The sequence below is a fragment of the Plecotus auritus genome (assembly GCF_963455305.1).
Source record: "Plecotus auritus genome assembly, chromosome: 2".
NCBI lineage: Eukaryota > Metazoa > Chordata > Mammalia > Chiroptera > Vespertilionidae > Plecotus > Plecotus auritus.
The window spans coordinates 129,790,562-129,804,809 of NC_137771.1; the positions used below are offsets into that span (position 1 = coordinate 129,790,562).

General features: G+C 41.1%; 1 pseudogene across 1 annotated transcript; it reads left to right on the plus strand.

Moving 5' to 3' along the window:
• The first annotated feature begins 2,284 nt into the window (after window positions 1-2,284).
• Window positions 2,285-2,858, plus strand: LOC308241932 (syndecan-4-like; annotated as a pseudogene). The gene has a single exon. The product of its transcript is annotated as a syndecan-4-like (transcript).
• The last annotated feature ends 11,390 nt before the right edge of the window (window positions 2,859-14,248 follow it).

A 14,248-nucleotide genomic window follows, 5' to 3' on the forward strand; every position in this document is an offset into this window, starting at 1 on the left:
ACAAAGTTTCAATTATAGAAGATAAATAAATTCCAACAAAAATGGCAGCAGCCACAGAGCTGAAGAGAGCCCGATTCCAGGGTGCCTCACCCAAGAACCACCCTCTCTCAATCCAGGACCCCTCAGGTGATGTCAGAGAGCTGGTTTCAGCCCGATCCCCACAGGCCAGGCAGAGGGACCCCACCAGTGCATGGATCTGTGCACCAGGCCTCTAGTATATAGATAATGGAAGAATATTTTTGGAATAGTGTAGAAAACAGAGCTGAACTATTAGTATTACTTCTGAAAAGAAGGTTTTTATTCTCTTGGAATCCTTAGAAAACTATAATTTTGTGATCTGCTAAATTTACTTAATTCTATGGATAAAAAAAGTATACTTTTAAGTAAGATTATATATTGACTTGATAAAAGTAAGGAGAAATAAAGTACCTCTGTAACCAGATAATTTAATCTTTCTCAAGTCACATCATTAGATATTACAAACTTAGTGTTACATTTAAAGGTAAATATTAAAAATATAAAATGGTTTTACCTGTGGCTGTTAAAGAAATCTTATGAACTTTTATTGCAACCAACTCTTCACTTAAAACTGAAATAATTTTGTGTTATTCAGTACTCCTAGCAAAAGAAAAAAAGAAACCTCCTTCAAATATGTTCTCCATTATATGGCTGTTTTAGTTTAAATTTATCTCATCAGAATGAAATAAACAAGCAATGTCCAGGTCTATGCCCTTGATAATAATTCAAAAAATCGCTAGTTTGCTCAGTATTCAAACTGCTTTCTAACCTTGTACAGTAAGTCATTATTATTTTAATTTTGAAAATAGAATGGGGACTAAAAACAATTTTATTGACATTATGTCAAATGAATCATATCCTGCAGAATAAGCAATAATTAAAATTTAAAAATCTAGGCATGTGTCTGTTTTACAATTAAGAAACCTTGTCACTTATTCACTGTTAACTTTGATATTTCCTAGATTTTTGGTGCTCTTATCTAAATTATAATAAAATATTATAAGTTGTTTTAATAATTTAATGAAACGTTACATTTTTAAAATATGTTGCAAACCATAAAGCATTATGCAATTAAGCTCTTACTATAACAATGTATTCATAATTAAAAATCAAAATTTCCCAGATGAAGCAACTATAGAAAAAATACAGATATTTTTGAAATTTATATGTGATGATCAAAGTAGGTCAAAGATTAAAATTTTATTACATATGCCCAGCAGCAATATTAACTGAGTATGAAGGTGATCAAAATAAAGGATCAGATTTGAGAATAGTCCATTACAGACATTGTAAACACAGGGCAGCATTTTTTTATTTGAGATTTATCTAAAATATACTGTATTTCTTCCTTGATATTAAATTTTCAAACTTTCACTTAGAGACATTTTTCTTGCTTATTAAAGGATTTAATAGTTTATGGAATGGTGAAAATATTCTTAAATTATAATTGATAATTACTTTTCAACTTTAGTATATCTAGAAATTTCTTTCATAAATGCTTAAAATGTCACAAAACATGTCAGCCTTTTCATCTCTGATCTTGAAATATGCTGCTGACACGTTTATCCATATGTCTTTTGGTGATATTAAGATCTTCAGTGGAATAGTCTGAGAGCTGTATTCTAGGCTCTGGGAGAGATATGTGTGGATTTTCCAGATTATACATTTTAGCATATACATAAAGTCAACATTATAAATAAAGTATATGCATATCACAACCACTCTCCTGGCTTCACACTTAGCATTAGTGTCATTTTTCAAACATATAAATTTGCTTTGATACCTTTATGGTATCATGTTTTCTACATTTGTTTTATTTAATTTAATGCTGTTATGGGCTGAATTATATCCCCCAAAATTCATATGCTGAAATCATAACCTTCAGTGCTTCAGAACATGAGCTCATACTGGTATGTGTAGGCCTTAATCTAATATGAATAGTGATCTTATAAGAGGGAGAGATTAGAACAGAATAGACATAGGGGAAGACATGTGAAAATAAATCATCTACAAACTAAGAGAAAGGCTTCAGAAGATACCAATCAAACCTGCTGATACCTTTATCTTAGACCATTAGCCTCCAGAATCATGAGAAATTAAGTGTGTTGTGTGAGCCACCAAGTCTGTAGTACCTTGTTATGGCACCCCTGGAAACTAATACAAATATCAGTAAACCAAATAAGTTATAGTTGCTTATTTTTATTGATATTTAAGTTTTTATTTTTATATTTTTACAAAAATCTCTAGCTTTCCAGACCGCCACGCCATGGCCCCCACCCGCCTGCTCGCGCTCCTGCTGCTGCTCGTGGGTTCCCCCGCCGCCTCCGCGGAGTGGATCCGAGAGACCGGGGTCATCAAGACCTCCTAGAAGGCCGATACTTTTCCGGACCTCTACCAGACCATAAGGATGTGGGGGAGCCCGTGCAGGAAATGGAGATCTGGATGACTCAGAGGACCCCCAGGTCTTCCCCGAAGTTATCCAACCCTCGGTGCCCTTAGATAACCACATTCCTGAGAGGGCAGGGCCTGGGAGCCGGGTCCCCACCGAACTCAAGGAACTGGAGGAGAATGAGGTCATCCCCAAGGAGCTCTCAACACCGCTTGAAGGGAACGAGGATGTATCCAACAGGGTGTCCATGTCCAGCACTGCCCAGAGCAGCAACATCTTTGAGAGAAAAGAGGTGCTGGCAGCTCTGAGGTGGGAGGCAGTGTGGCATCCGCTTTGCCGTTTTCCTGGTCCTGCTGCTGGTGAACCGCATGAAGATAAAGGACGAAGGCAGCTACGACCTGGGCAAGAAACCCATCTACAAAAAGCCGCCACCAACGAGTTCTACGCCTGAAGCTTCCTCATGGACACCGGCTTGGACTTGAGGGGGGCGAGAAGCCGGAGGATTTTGGAGGGTGGACGTTAGAGTAGGGGAGAGAACACCCTAATACTGACCTGTGAGCATCTTCAGCTCTGATTACATTGTAAGGGACAGGAGGCACATCATCTTCTGTTCCTTCCTGCCTCTGGATTCGCTGGGTCTCCATGGTCCCAGCAGAAAAATGAGGCTCAACTTGGCCTTTCTAAAGGCAAGCCTAGGATTGCATTATTTCTGCATCTTCCAGTTTAGAATCTGGGGCCTGCTTAGAGCCTGTACTGACCACGCCTCATCCAGAGCTCCTCTGAGGGGTGGAATGAGTCCTGCTGGAGGTCTGTCTCCAGCGCCTTCCTCCCTGCGCTTCCCTTTCATAGCCGGCGGCCCCTCTGCCAGGAACTGGGAGAAGGAACTAGAACCATCCGCACCTTGAGATGTGCCCATCAAGGGCACTGTGTCCACACTACAGGAGTCTCTGTGGTATACCTTGGGCCACTGGGCTCTTTAGTGACTTTTGGAAATCAACCTTTTTTATTTGGGGAGGGAAGGGGCAGGGGAGCTGAAAGTTCATATTGAAATGAATTTGTAGAATTTTGTAAATCTATTTTTAGTGGGTTTTTTTGTTTTGTTTTGTTTTGTTTTTGTTTTTGTTTCAACAGTGCATTCCTTTGTGTAGAGTCTCTGCCTGGGCAGGAGTGCACAGGCCCCGAGGCGTTCTCTGCTCTCTTGCACATTTCCACCGTACCTGCTAAGTTTGTATTTAATGGTTGTTTGGTTTTGTTTTGGTTTTTGTTTCTCGAAAATGGGAGAAGAGCCGGATATACGATATTTATTTATTTATTTATTTATTTATTTATTTATTTATTTATTTATTTATTTATGTTTACTATTTACAGCTTCCAACAGGGCCGCACTTTTCTGTTTTCTTTCAAGTCCCCTCCCCATTTTAGAAAACAGACTTTACAGTCCTCTGCTCATGACTTTGACCCTTTCTGAAGCTGCTTCTTCTAAGAAGTGGCTTTTGCTGAAACATAGTTTTCTAGCACATCCCAAAATATAATGTAAGGGATGGTGGGATATTTGTGTCTCTTTTTCTTGTAATATATTATTATTCTTTCTTGGTTCTAGAAGAATAGATGAATATATTTTTTCAGGAGATAGTGTGATATTCCCTTTTGAAGTTGGCTGGGCGGTTGAGTGTGTGAATTTTTATATGCTTGAGAGGGGTTTGCCTGTTTCTCTTGCCCATTCCTGGTGCCCCTTCACGGGGCTAGAATAGCTGTGGGTAGATAGTTCTGCCTTCCTTTTAGCTTCTGCTTTGAACTCAGCTGGTGTTCCTCATTTCTCCAAATTTAAAAGAAAAATGGAGAACTGTGCTAGCCAATACACTAACAACCAGCCACAGGTGACTAAGCCAATTAGAATTACATCAAGTAAAAAATCCATTCCTCAGTTACACTAACCGCATTTCAAGTGCTCAGCTGCCACATGTGGCTATTGGCTACTGTAGTGAGCAGGCAGGTGGAGGCCATTTCCGTCTATAGGACAGCACTGCTAGAGAACTAAGCTGGATTACCAACTCACAGCCCCAGCGTTGCTGGCATGACCTTTGTCTTCCTGGGCAAAGGACGGGGTTGAAGAGGGCTGATTAGGCCCTAGCTCAGAGCCTGTTACCCATGACCTTCCCTTCCAGAGAGGAGGGCTTCCTTGGTGGCCTAGCCTGGGTAGGCTGCACCTTCTGACCCCACTGCCTGGGGTGGGGGGAATCAGCCTCACTTCCTGTACCCTTCACCCCCACAATCCATGGTTCCCAGCTGGCTATGACCTCTTCTCCATCCCCCACCCACCCATCCCCAGGTCCTTTCCTCTGTCTGGCTGTGTTGGAAGTGAGCACCTCTTGTAGCCCCTCACACTGTTGTCTGTTACTGACTTTTTGATAAAAAGATAATAAAACCTGGTACTTTCTAAAAAAGAAAAATCTCTAGACAAACCCATATGTCTCATGATGGTACATACTAACTAAAAATATAGTAAAAGTGGATTATTACCAAGAACAGTCACAATTAGTTTATGAGACCCAGAAAACTAAAATGACTGATTACTCGCTATGTGTGATGAGCACACATAGCGAGTGATCAGAGCCCATTCTGCTGATTCATGACCCAGTGGAATTTCATGTACAATATTTCACTTATAGCTGATTAAATATGTTTGACATTTTTGTCTTTAGTTTGAGAAATTCATTTAATTGGGAAAAGTATAGCCCCACAGAATTTTAAAACACACAACACACACACACACACACACACACACACACACACACAACAACAACAACATTTTTCTTAACATCAGAATAAAATAAATTAAGCTATTTTAGAAAAATTCTTAAGAATTTTTGTTTATTATTTTGAAGTTAAAATGCAAATTTATTATGTTTATCAGATACCAAAAAATATTTACTGACCAAAGTAAGTAATGTTTACTATTCAAAGAGATGAAGAATCCTTTGTTAACATGTATGGAAAAGAACAAATAATGAGTGGAAACTTTTTTGGGGGGATGTTCAACTGCAGTTTTGGCTGCTAACTTTTTAAAAATTAAATAACAATTAAACTTATGAGAGACTAGAGAATCTAGAGTGTTAGTGACTAAGTGGACTAGAGTCAGAGTGTGAAATAGGATGTGTATTTGGGTAGGAAAATGGGTGAATTATCAGTAGTTGGAGATTTAGAACTGATTCTCTTTAAAATGTCAAAACACAGGGGATAGTTTTTAAACTGCAGTAAGGTGGGGAAGTCATTCATTGTGAAGAGACAGAAAAGCTCATCCTGGTGTCAGCAGTGGGAAAATGGCACCAGGGATTAACCTGGGTCCAGCAACCTCTGTTCTTGAATTCTGTTTAGGAAAAAGATTCAGAGACAAGACTCAAATTATAAGAGAAAGTTTATTTAGAAAGTCACAGAGGTGGAAGAAGTGAGCCAAAGAAGGGCTCTTGGAGGAGAGAGGGGGTGGGGTACCTTGAGAGACAAAAGAACAAAAGAGGGAGGAGAGGTTCTGGCATTCTTGGGAGAGAGAGAGAGTTCACTCTGTTGGGATCGGGCCTAAACTGATGGTCTGACATCCTCCGAGGGGTCCCTGATTGGAGTGGGTGCAGGCTGGGCTGAGGGAACGCCCCCCTCTGTGCACAATTTTCGTGCACAGGGCCTCTAGTGTATGTATAAAATGTTATAGAAAAAAATGCTATCTTTTCTGTCTCCAATCTTGAAACAAATGCTGCTGGTGACAGGAGTAAGCTAGAGGGATTCAATTTTATTAAGGCTGTTGTGATTCTATTATATCTTCCATATTGGGCCAGCCAGACCATTTAGATTATGTAAGCATTTTCAGTGTCAATAATTCAACAAAGCCATACATTTAAAATCAATTATAAGTTCAAGTTATATTCTAGAAAAATTTCCTCTGCAATTAAGGAAAGTGTCAGTTCTCTACAAGGATTTTTATAGGTGTTATGACAATTTTATTCTAGATTCCCTTTTGGATAAACTATTTTGTCAGAGCCTGGTTTACATTGGCCACCTGAACATGTTTATACAAGTAACATAGTCAGCTGCCAGTTGATTACATTTTCATTCATAACCCATCTCAACTGCTGTGCTCATTATTCTAGGTTACAAGAGGCTTTAGATAAAGAAGCTCTTCATTTACTTACATGAAATTAGATCTGACCTCCATTAACTCATTCTTAAGCTTACCCAATAGTGACATATAAGATCATTTAAAACTCATCAATATCCAATCTATACTCATCAAAGTATGTAAATAAACATATTTAGGCTTTTGAGATTTTACATGGTAACAGTATTTTTTAAGATGTTGCATCTATATTATTTTTATTTGCAAGGGAAAATACTTTTAATTACTAAGCACAAGTAACAACGAATTCTGTTTCTTTCACTGACTATATTTTTTAAAAGTAAGTTAGAGGGTAAGTTATTTTTTCTTTTTATATATGTTTTTATTCATTCCAAGAGGAAAGGAGAGGGAGAGAGAGATAGAAACATCAATGATGAGAGAGAATCATCTATCGGCTGCCTGCTGCATGTCCCCTACTGGGGATCAAGCCCTTAACCAGGACATGTGTTGTGAAGAGGGATCAAACCATGGCCTGCTGGCGTATGTATTGATGCTCAACCACCGAGCCACACCAGCTAGGCCACTGCCAGTCTCTTGTCTTTCTAAAGTATCTCACGTCATCACAGTGACTTAATTACAACCACTTTTACAAGGATTTGTTTATCTTTGGAGGGGGGGTTATTTCACACTAAAAAAATGTTATATTATATTTAAACTAGGGGCCTGGTGCATGAAATTCATGCATGGGTAGGGTCCCTAAGCCTGGCCGGTGATCAGGGCCAATCAGGTTCCCCCACCTGCCCTCCCCACCTCCTCTTTCTCTCGCCGCCCATGCTCTCCACCATTGTGCAGTTCCCTCTCGCTCCCCACCTCCCCACCTCCCCACCTTCTCCTTCCCTTGCTCCCTCAGCATCCCACTGCTGTTGTTGGTTGCCCACCATGTTCCGTGCTGCCCCCTGGTGATGAGCACACATAGCAAGTGATCAAACTCCCATTCTCCCAGTCCAACTTCTGAGGGGACACTATGCATATTAGCCTTTCATATATATAGATTTGAAAACCTTCTAAGACATGGAGTTAACCTGATTCTACTCCTTTATACATTGTTCATACAATATGTGAATTTAAATATGCTATTTTAGGTATTATGGGAGGAAAAGTCACTTGTCATTTTGGTTTATAAAAATATATCAAGGTCAGTACTTTCAGTGATTTTAATGACTTGACTGAATTTCAACTTATATAATTACTATTTGCCTATGCAAATCACCCCTTTAATTAAAATTTCATAATATCACTTTAATTGTACAAGCTACATTGTGCTATTTTTGAGGCATTAAACTTTATTCAGATCCAGCCATATTTCTGATACTAGTCTTATGGATTTATTTCTAAATCAGATAACATTAATTGTGACACAAAGAAGCAGCTTTGCCCAAATGATCCTATGAAAATACAAAAACATACTGTTTTATAACCAAGTATTAGAGAAAAGAGACATCTTTCATCCATATCCCTATCCTCACCTAAATTAAGACAATTTGCATTCTGAATGCCTATTACTTAACTTAATTTTTCTAAGAATGTATTATCCTATATAATAAAGAGGTAATATGCAAATTGACCATCACCCCAACACACAAGATGGCTGCCCCCATGTGGTCAAAGATGACCACCATTATGTGGACACAAGATGTCCGCCACAAGATGGCTGGCAGGGGAGGGCAGTTGGGAGGGACCAGGCCTGCAAGGGAGAGTAGTTGGGGGTGATCAGGCCTGCAGGGGAGGGCAGTTAGGGGTGACCGGGCCAGCAGGAGAGGACAGTTGGGAGGAACAAGGCCTGCAGGGAAAGGCAGTTGGGGGAGAACAGGCCTGCATGGGAGGACAGTTAGGGGAAATCAGGCCAGCATGAGAGCAGTTAAGCCTCGATCAGGCTGGCAGGAGAGTGGTTAGGGGGTGATCAGGCTGGCAGGCAGAAGCGGTTTGGGTCAATCAGGCAGGCAGGCAGGTGAGCAGTTGGGAGCCAGCAGTTGGGATTGTGAGAGGGATGTTCGACTGCTCATTTAGGCCCAATCCTGGTGGGGTCCCAGATTGGAGAGGATGCAGGCTGGGCTGAGGGGCACACACACACACACACCCGTGCATGAATTTCATACACCGGGCCTCTAGTTTATTTAATAAGACAAGTAATTAATTATTTTAGAATTAGGCTAATTTCTAAGATATTATCAATCCAGAATCTCCCAATCTTTATTATAAAAGAATCCTTATGCTGGTGTTAAATACAATGTATCTGAAACACACACATAACAGACAAATCTGAAATATATGCCATGTCCAATAGGAAAAAATATAAAGAAATATTTACTGTGGCTTTAGGTCAATGTTTAATTACAAGAAAATCATAGCACAGTCTTAGCCAATTTTTCTCAGTGGACAGAGCGTTGGCCTGTGGACTGAAGGTTTCCCAGTTTGATTCTGGTCAAGGGCACATGGCTGGGTTGTGGGCTTGATCCCCGATAGGGGGCGTGGAGGAGACAGTTTATCAATGATTCTCTCTTATCACTGATGTTTCTAGCTCTCTTTCCCTCTCCATTCCTCCCTGAAATAAATAATATATTTAATAAATATATATTTAAAAATTATAGCATAAAAATAAATATATATTTAAAAATTATAGCATAAAAACAAGAGTAGGAGAAACCAAGATGGCGGCATAGGTAAACACCTAAACTGCTGCCTCGCACAACAATTTCAAAACTACAACTAAAAGACAGAACGGACACCATCCAGAACCACAGGAAAGCTGGCTGAGTGAAAATTCTACAACTAGAAGGAAAGAGAAAACCTCACAGAGAATTGGAGGTACGGCAAAGGGGCTTTGTGCGTGCAGAGAGGAAGGGCGGCTGAGAGCCTGGCTGACTTTCTCTGGCGGAAGGGGGAAGGAAGCCCCCGACCGCACTGAACCCCAGTCCTGACTGCACTGAACCCCAGTTCCGGGCGAACCCCTGGGGACCCACGCTCTTACGGGGGGAGTCTGGACTCTCGGGCGGAGACTCAAGCTGGGAAAGGCAGAAGTCTGAAGGCGCAAGCGGGCCAGTGCGCACAAAGGCTGCGGAGGTTGCCACAGGCTTTCCCTAGTGGAAGGGAGTCAGAGGATCCTGACTGCACTGAGCCCCAGTTCTGACTGCAGTGAACCCCAGTTCCAGGCGAGCCCCTGGGGACCCACGCTCTTGTGGGGGGAGTCTGGACTCTCAGGCGGAGACTCGAGCTGGGGAAGGAGGAGGACTGAAAGCGCACATGCGCGCAAGGGCAAGGCTGACAGGAAGCCAAGACTGAGACTCCACCCCATCCAAGCTGAGCACAGAGGCTATTGCAATTTGGCAAGTCTAATCCTATAAGGCTGTCTCCAGCACCGAACTTCTCCCAGCATAGACACAGCTGATCCTTACAGCCAACTGGCCTGGAGGTCAATTCTTCCCAGTGATACCAACAACAATAAAGACTTAATTACAACAAGGCTGTACACACAGTCCACAAAGGGGTGCACCAAGAGTGTCCACCTCAGGTTAACTGGGGAGGCAGACCCACTGGGCCATATTGGAAACTTAGCACACAAATTTACCCTACCAACTCAGGGAAGCAGTGAAAATGTGGCATCAAAGAATCAGATCACAAACGAAAGAAATGGAGGAAAACAAACGACTGGATATAGAATTCAAAACCACGGTTATAAGACTTTTTAAGAATATCCTAGAAAAGGCCGATAAATATAATGAGACCCTCGAAGATATGAAAAAGGACCAACTAGAAATTAAACATACACTGACTGAAATAAAAAATATTATACAGAGACCCAGAAACAGAATAGAGGAACCCAAGAATCAAATCAAAGAATTGAAATACAAAGAAGCAAAAAACACTCAACCGAAAAAGCAAAAAGCAAAAAAAAAAAAATCCAAAAAGTTGAAGATAATGTAAGAAGACTCTGGGACAACTTCAAGGGTACCAACATCAGAATTATGGGGGTGCCAGAAGAAGACAGAGAGCAAGATACTGAAAACCTATTTGAAGAAATAATGACCGAAAACTTCCCCCACCTGGTGAAAGAAATAGACTTACAAGTCCAGGAAGCCCACAGAACCCCAAACAAAAGGAATCCAAAGAGGACCACACCAAGACACATCATAATTAAAATGCCAAGAGCAAAAGACAAAGAGAGAATATTAAAAGCAGCAAGAGAAAAACAGTTAATTACCTACAAGGAAACACCCATACGACTGTCAGCTGACTTCTCAACAGAAACTATGCAGGCCAGATGGGAGTGGCAAGAAATTTTCAATGTGATGAATAGCAAGAACCTACAACCAAGATTACTCTACCCAGCAAAGCTATCATTCAGAATTGAAGGTCAGATAAAGAGCTTCACAGATAAGAAAAAGCTGAAGGAGTTCATCACCACCAAACCAGTATTATATGAAATGCTGAAAGGTATTCTTAAAGAGGAAGAAGAAAAAAGTAAAGAGAAAAATTATGAACAACAAATACATATCTATCAACAAGTGAACCTAAAAATCAAGTGAATTAAAAACCTGAGGAACAGAATAATCTGGTGAATATAATAGAATCAGGGGCACAGAAAGGGAGTGGACTGATAATTCTCAGGGGGAAAGGGGTATGGGGGGTTCATGAAGAGAATGGACAAAAATCATACACCTATGGATGAGGACAGTCGGGGGGAGGTAAGGGCAGAAGGTGGGGTGGGAAATGGGTGGAGGGGAGCTATGGGGGGAAAAAGGAGAAATAATTGTAATAATCTGAATAAAGATTTATTTAAAAAAAAAAAAAGAGTAATGTTGCTTAAAAATAACAGCCCTCTTTTACTCTCTCTCCTTCTGAGTTTTCACCATATAGCATCAAATTTAGTCCCTCTACAGACTTTAGCTCTACTATCATGTTGCTTTCTCTGCTGCAATGTTCTTTTATTTTCTCTTTATTTGTCATTCACATCTGCCTACATGTTATTCAAATTGCTCTTTAAGAGGTTCCTAAATACTTCACAGGTGTAATTGACATCCCTCTTTTGTCTATTGTACTTTCTGCTTACATAGTAATCTTTTAGGACTGAAAGTTTACCATACTATCCAGCAAGTTCAATTCTGCATACATACCTGAAGAAAATGAAAACAGGATTTTTAAGATATATATGCTTTCCCATGTTTATCACACCATTATTTACAATAGGCAAGACATGGAAACAACTTAAATGTCCATTAACAGATGAATGGATATACATGTATATGTAATTCAGCCATGAGAAAGATATTCTGCCATTTGTGACTAAGTGGGTGAACATCAAGCACATTATCTTAAGTACGAAGAGTCATGAAAAGGTTACTAATGTAGAATATCACTTATATGTGAAATATAAAAAAAAATCAAACTTATAACAGCAGAGAGCAAAATGGTGGTTGTCATGGGATGAAAGGAGGTGGATAAGATTGATGTTGTTTAAGGGTACAAACTTATGAGTAGTAAATAAGCCATTGAAATCTAATGCAGAGTATAGTAATGTAGACAACAATATGGTCTATAATTATCAAACTTGTTAAGGAACAAATAACTTAATTATCTCAACCACTACAAAGAGGCTGAAAATGATATCCTATATAATAAAAGCCCAGTGACCGAAACAGAGGAACAACCAGAACAACCAGAGACTAGAACAGGGGTGGGCAAACTTTTTGACTTGAGTGCCACAATGGGTTCTTAAACTGGACTGGAGGGCCGGAACAAAAGCATGGATGGTGTGTTTGTGTGAACTAATATAAATTCAAAGTAAACATCATTACATAAAAGGGTATGGTCTTTTTCTTTTTATTTCAATAGTTTTATTCATTTCAAACATTTTAACAAGAAGAATGTAAACACTAATTATTATAATTTGAAACTTCAAAAAACAGAGGAATCATAGCACAATAACATACCTTATATTGAAGATGGCAAAGGCAAAATAAAATTGCCTAACAAAGGAAAGGTACAAAAGCCTTTCAAATTAAACTTAAATATAATAAAATAATTTAAAACTAAAACAAATAGAAAAGAACAAAATGTGTAAACAGTAAATTAAACATTTTCTTTAGTGCAACTTCCAAATTATGCCCGGGACATAGATGTAGATGGCAATGTAGACTGGGTTGAAAGGTTTTTGGTCTTTAAAACATCCACTTCAGTGGGAACAGTGCTGTTGGTCTCCTTTTTAGCTAATGCTCTGATACTGTGCTCTCCAGGGGCGTGTCTCCCTACATCACCATGATAACGTGTCTACGCATTCCCAGGGTGATGTCGGGGGACGCGTCCGCGGGCATTACAAGGAGCCTCTGGAAGATTGAGAGGTTGTTCCTTCTACTGAATGGGTGGATATAAATCCGCCCACTCAGAAGAAGGAGCTGCGGCCGTGTTTCCCAATGTTGCCATGTTAACACTGCTGCTGGTGAAGGAGCGGAGGGGAGAGCAAGAGAACCCTCCGCTCTTTCGGCTCCGCGGACCGGATAGAACAGCCGAACAGGCCAGATCCGGCCCGCGGGCCGTAGTTTGCCCACGGCTGGACTAGAATGACCAGGCCTCTTGCCCAGGCCAACCCCACCCTCCAATGGGAACCCCCACCCTGATCAGGGGTGTGGCTGGCCTGCAAACCCCTGGTGTCCTCTCACCCAGGCCAGCCCCACTCCCCAATGGGGACCCCAACCCTGATCCGAAAACCTTATCAGGGCAGGCCAGCTGGCCCCCATCTGTTCACCAGGACTCTATCCTATATAATAAAAGGGTAATATACAAATTGACCCTAACAGCAGAACAACCAGAACGACCGCTGGACCAGTCACTATGATGTGCACTGACAACCTCTCAGTCCCTTTCCCTGGTCAGCAGGCTCCAATAGCCTGATGGCAAATAAGGAACTGGATGTGGATGGTGGGGGACATGGGCGGCACCAAGACAAGGCTCCCACCCCGCCGGTCACCCCACACACAGAGGGCAACCCGCTGCAAGGGTGGGGCTGGCAAAAGGGCAGGAATGGACAAACTCTCAGTCCATTTTCCCAGCTGTAAGGCACCAATCACCCACTGGTGAATGGGGAGCTGTGGGTGGGTGGCAGTGGGGGACAGGGCCAGCTGAAGGCAGTCAGGGAAGATGGCCCTGATCACAGGCCAGGCCTAGGAACCATACCCATGCATGAATTTCATGTGCTTGGCCTCTAGTAATGTGATAAAGATGCAAAATATTGCTATAATGACAATCATAATGCAGTATATAAATGTATCAAATTTACCCGTGGTACACTTCAAATTTACACAATATCACATGTCAGCTTTATTTTATAAAAAAAATTGAAAACAATAAAACCAAAAGCAAAAGTGTATTGGGTTGCAAAATAGATGGACATGTCCTGAGCCTTGTCCCAGAACAGATAGAACAAGCAACTAAATCAAATAACATCCACCCCGAATTGGCAAAGTAGACACAGCTGGTCAGACAATTTGCAGCTGGGAATGGCAGAGGATGCCTGGAGAATCAGGGATCTGGGCTGGAGAGAACTGCAAGACCTCCAAGTCCAGAGGGTCAGAGGGAAACCGCACTGCACTGAGGCCTCATCCCTTGGGACAGACATAGTGTCTGACTGTGGAAAGGATTCTAGATCTGGGTCCACAGCCAAGAAAGACTGAGCCCAGAGGGGG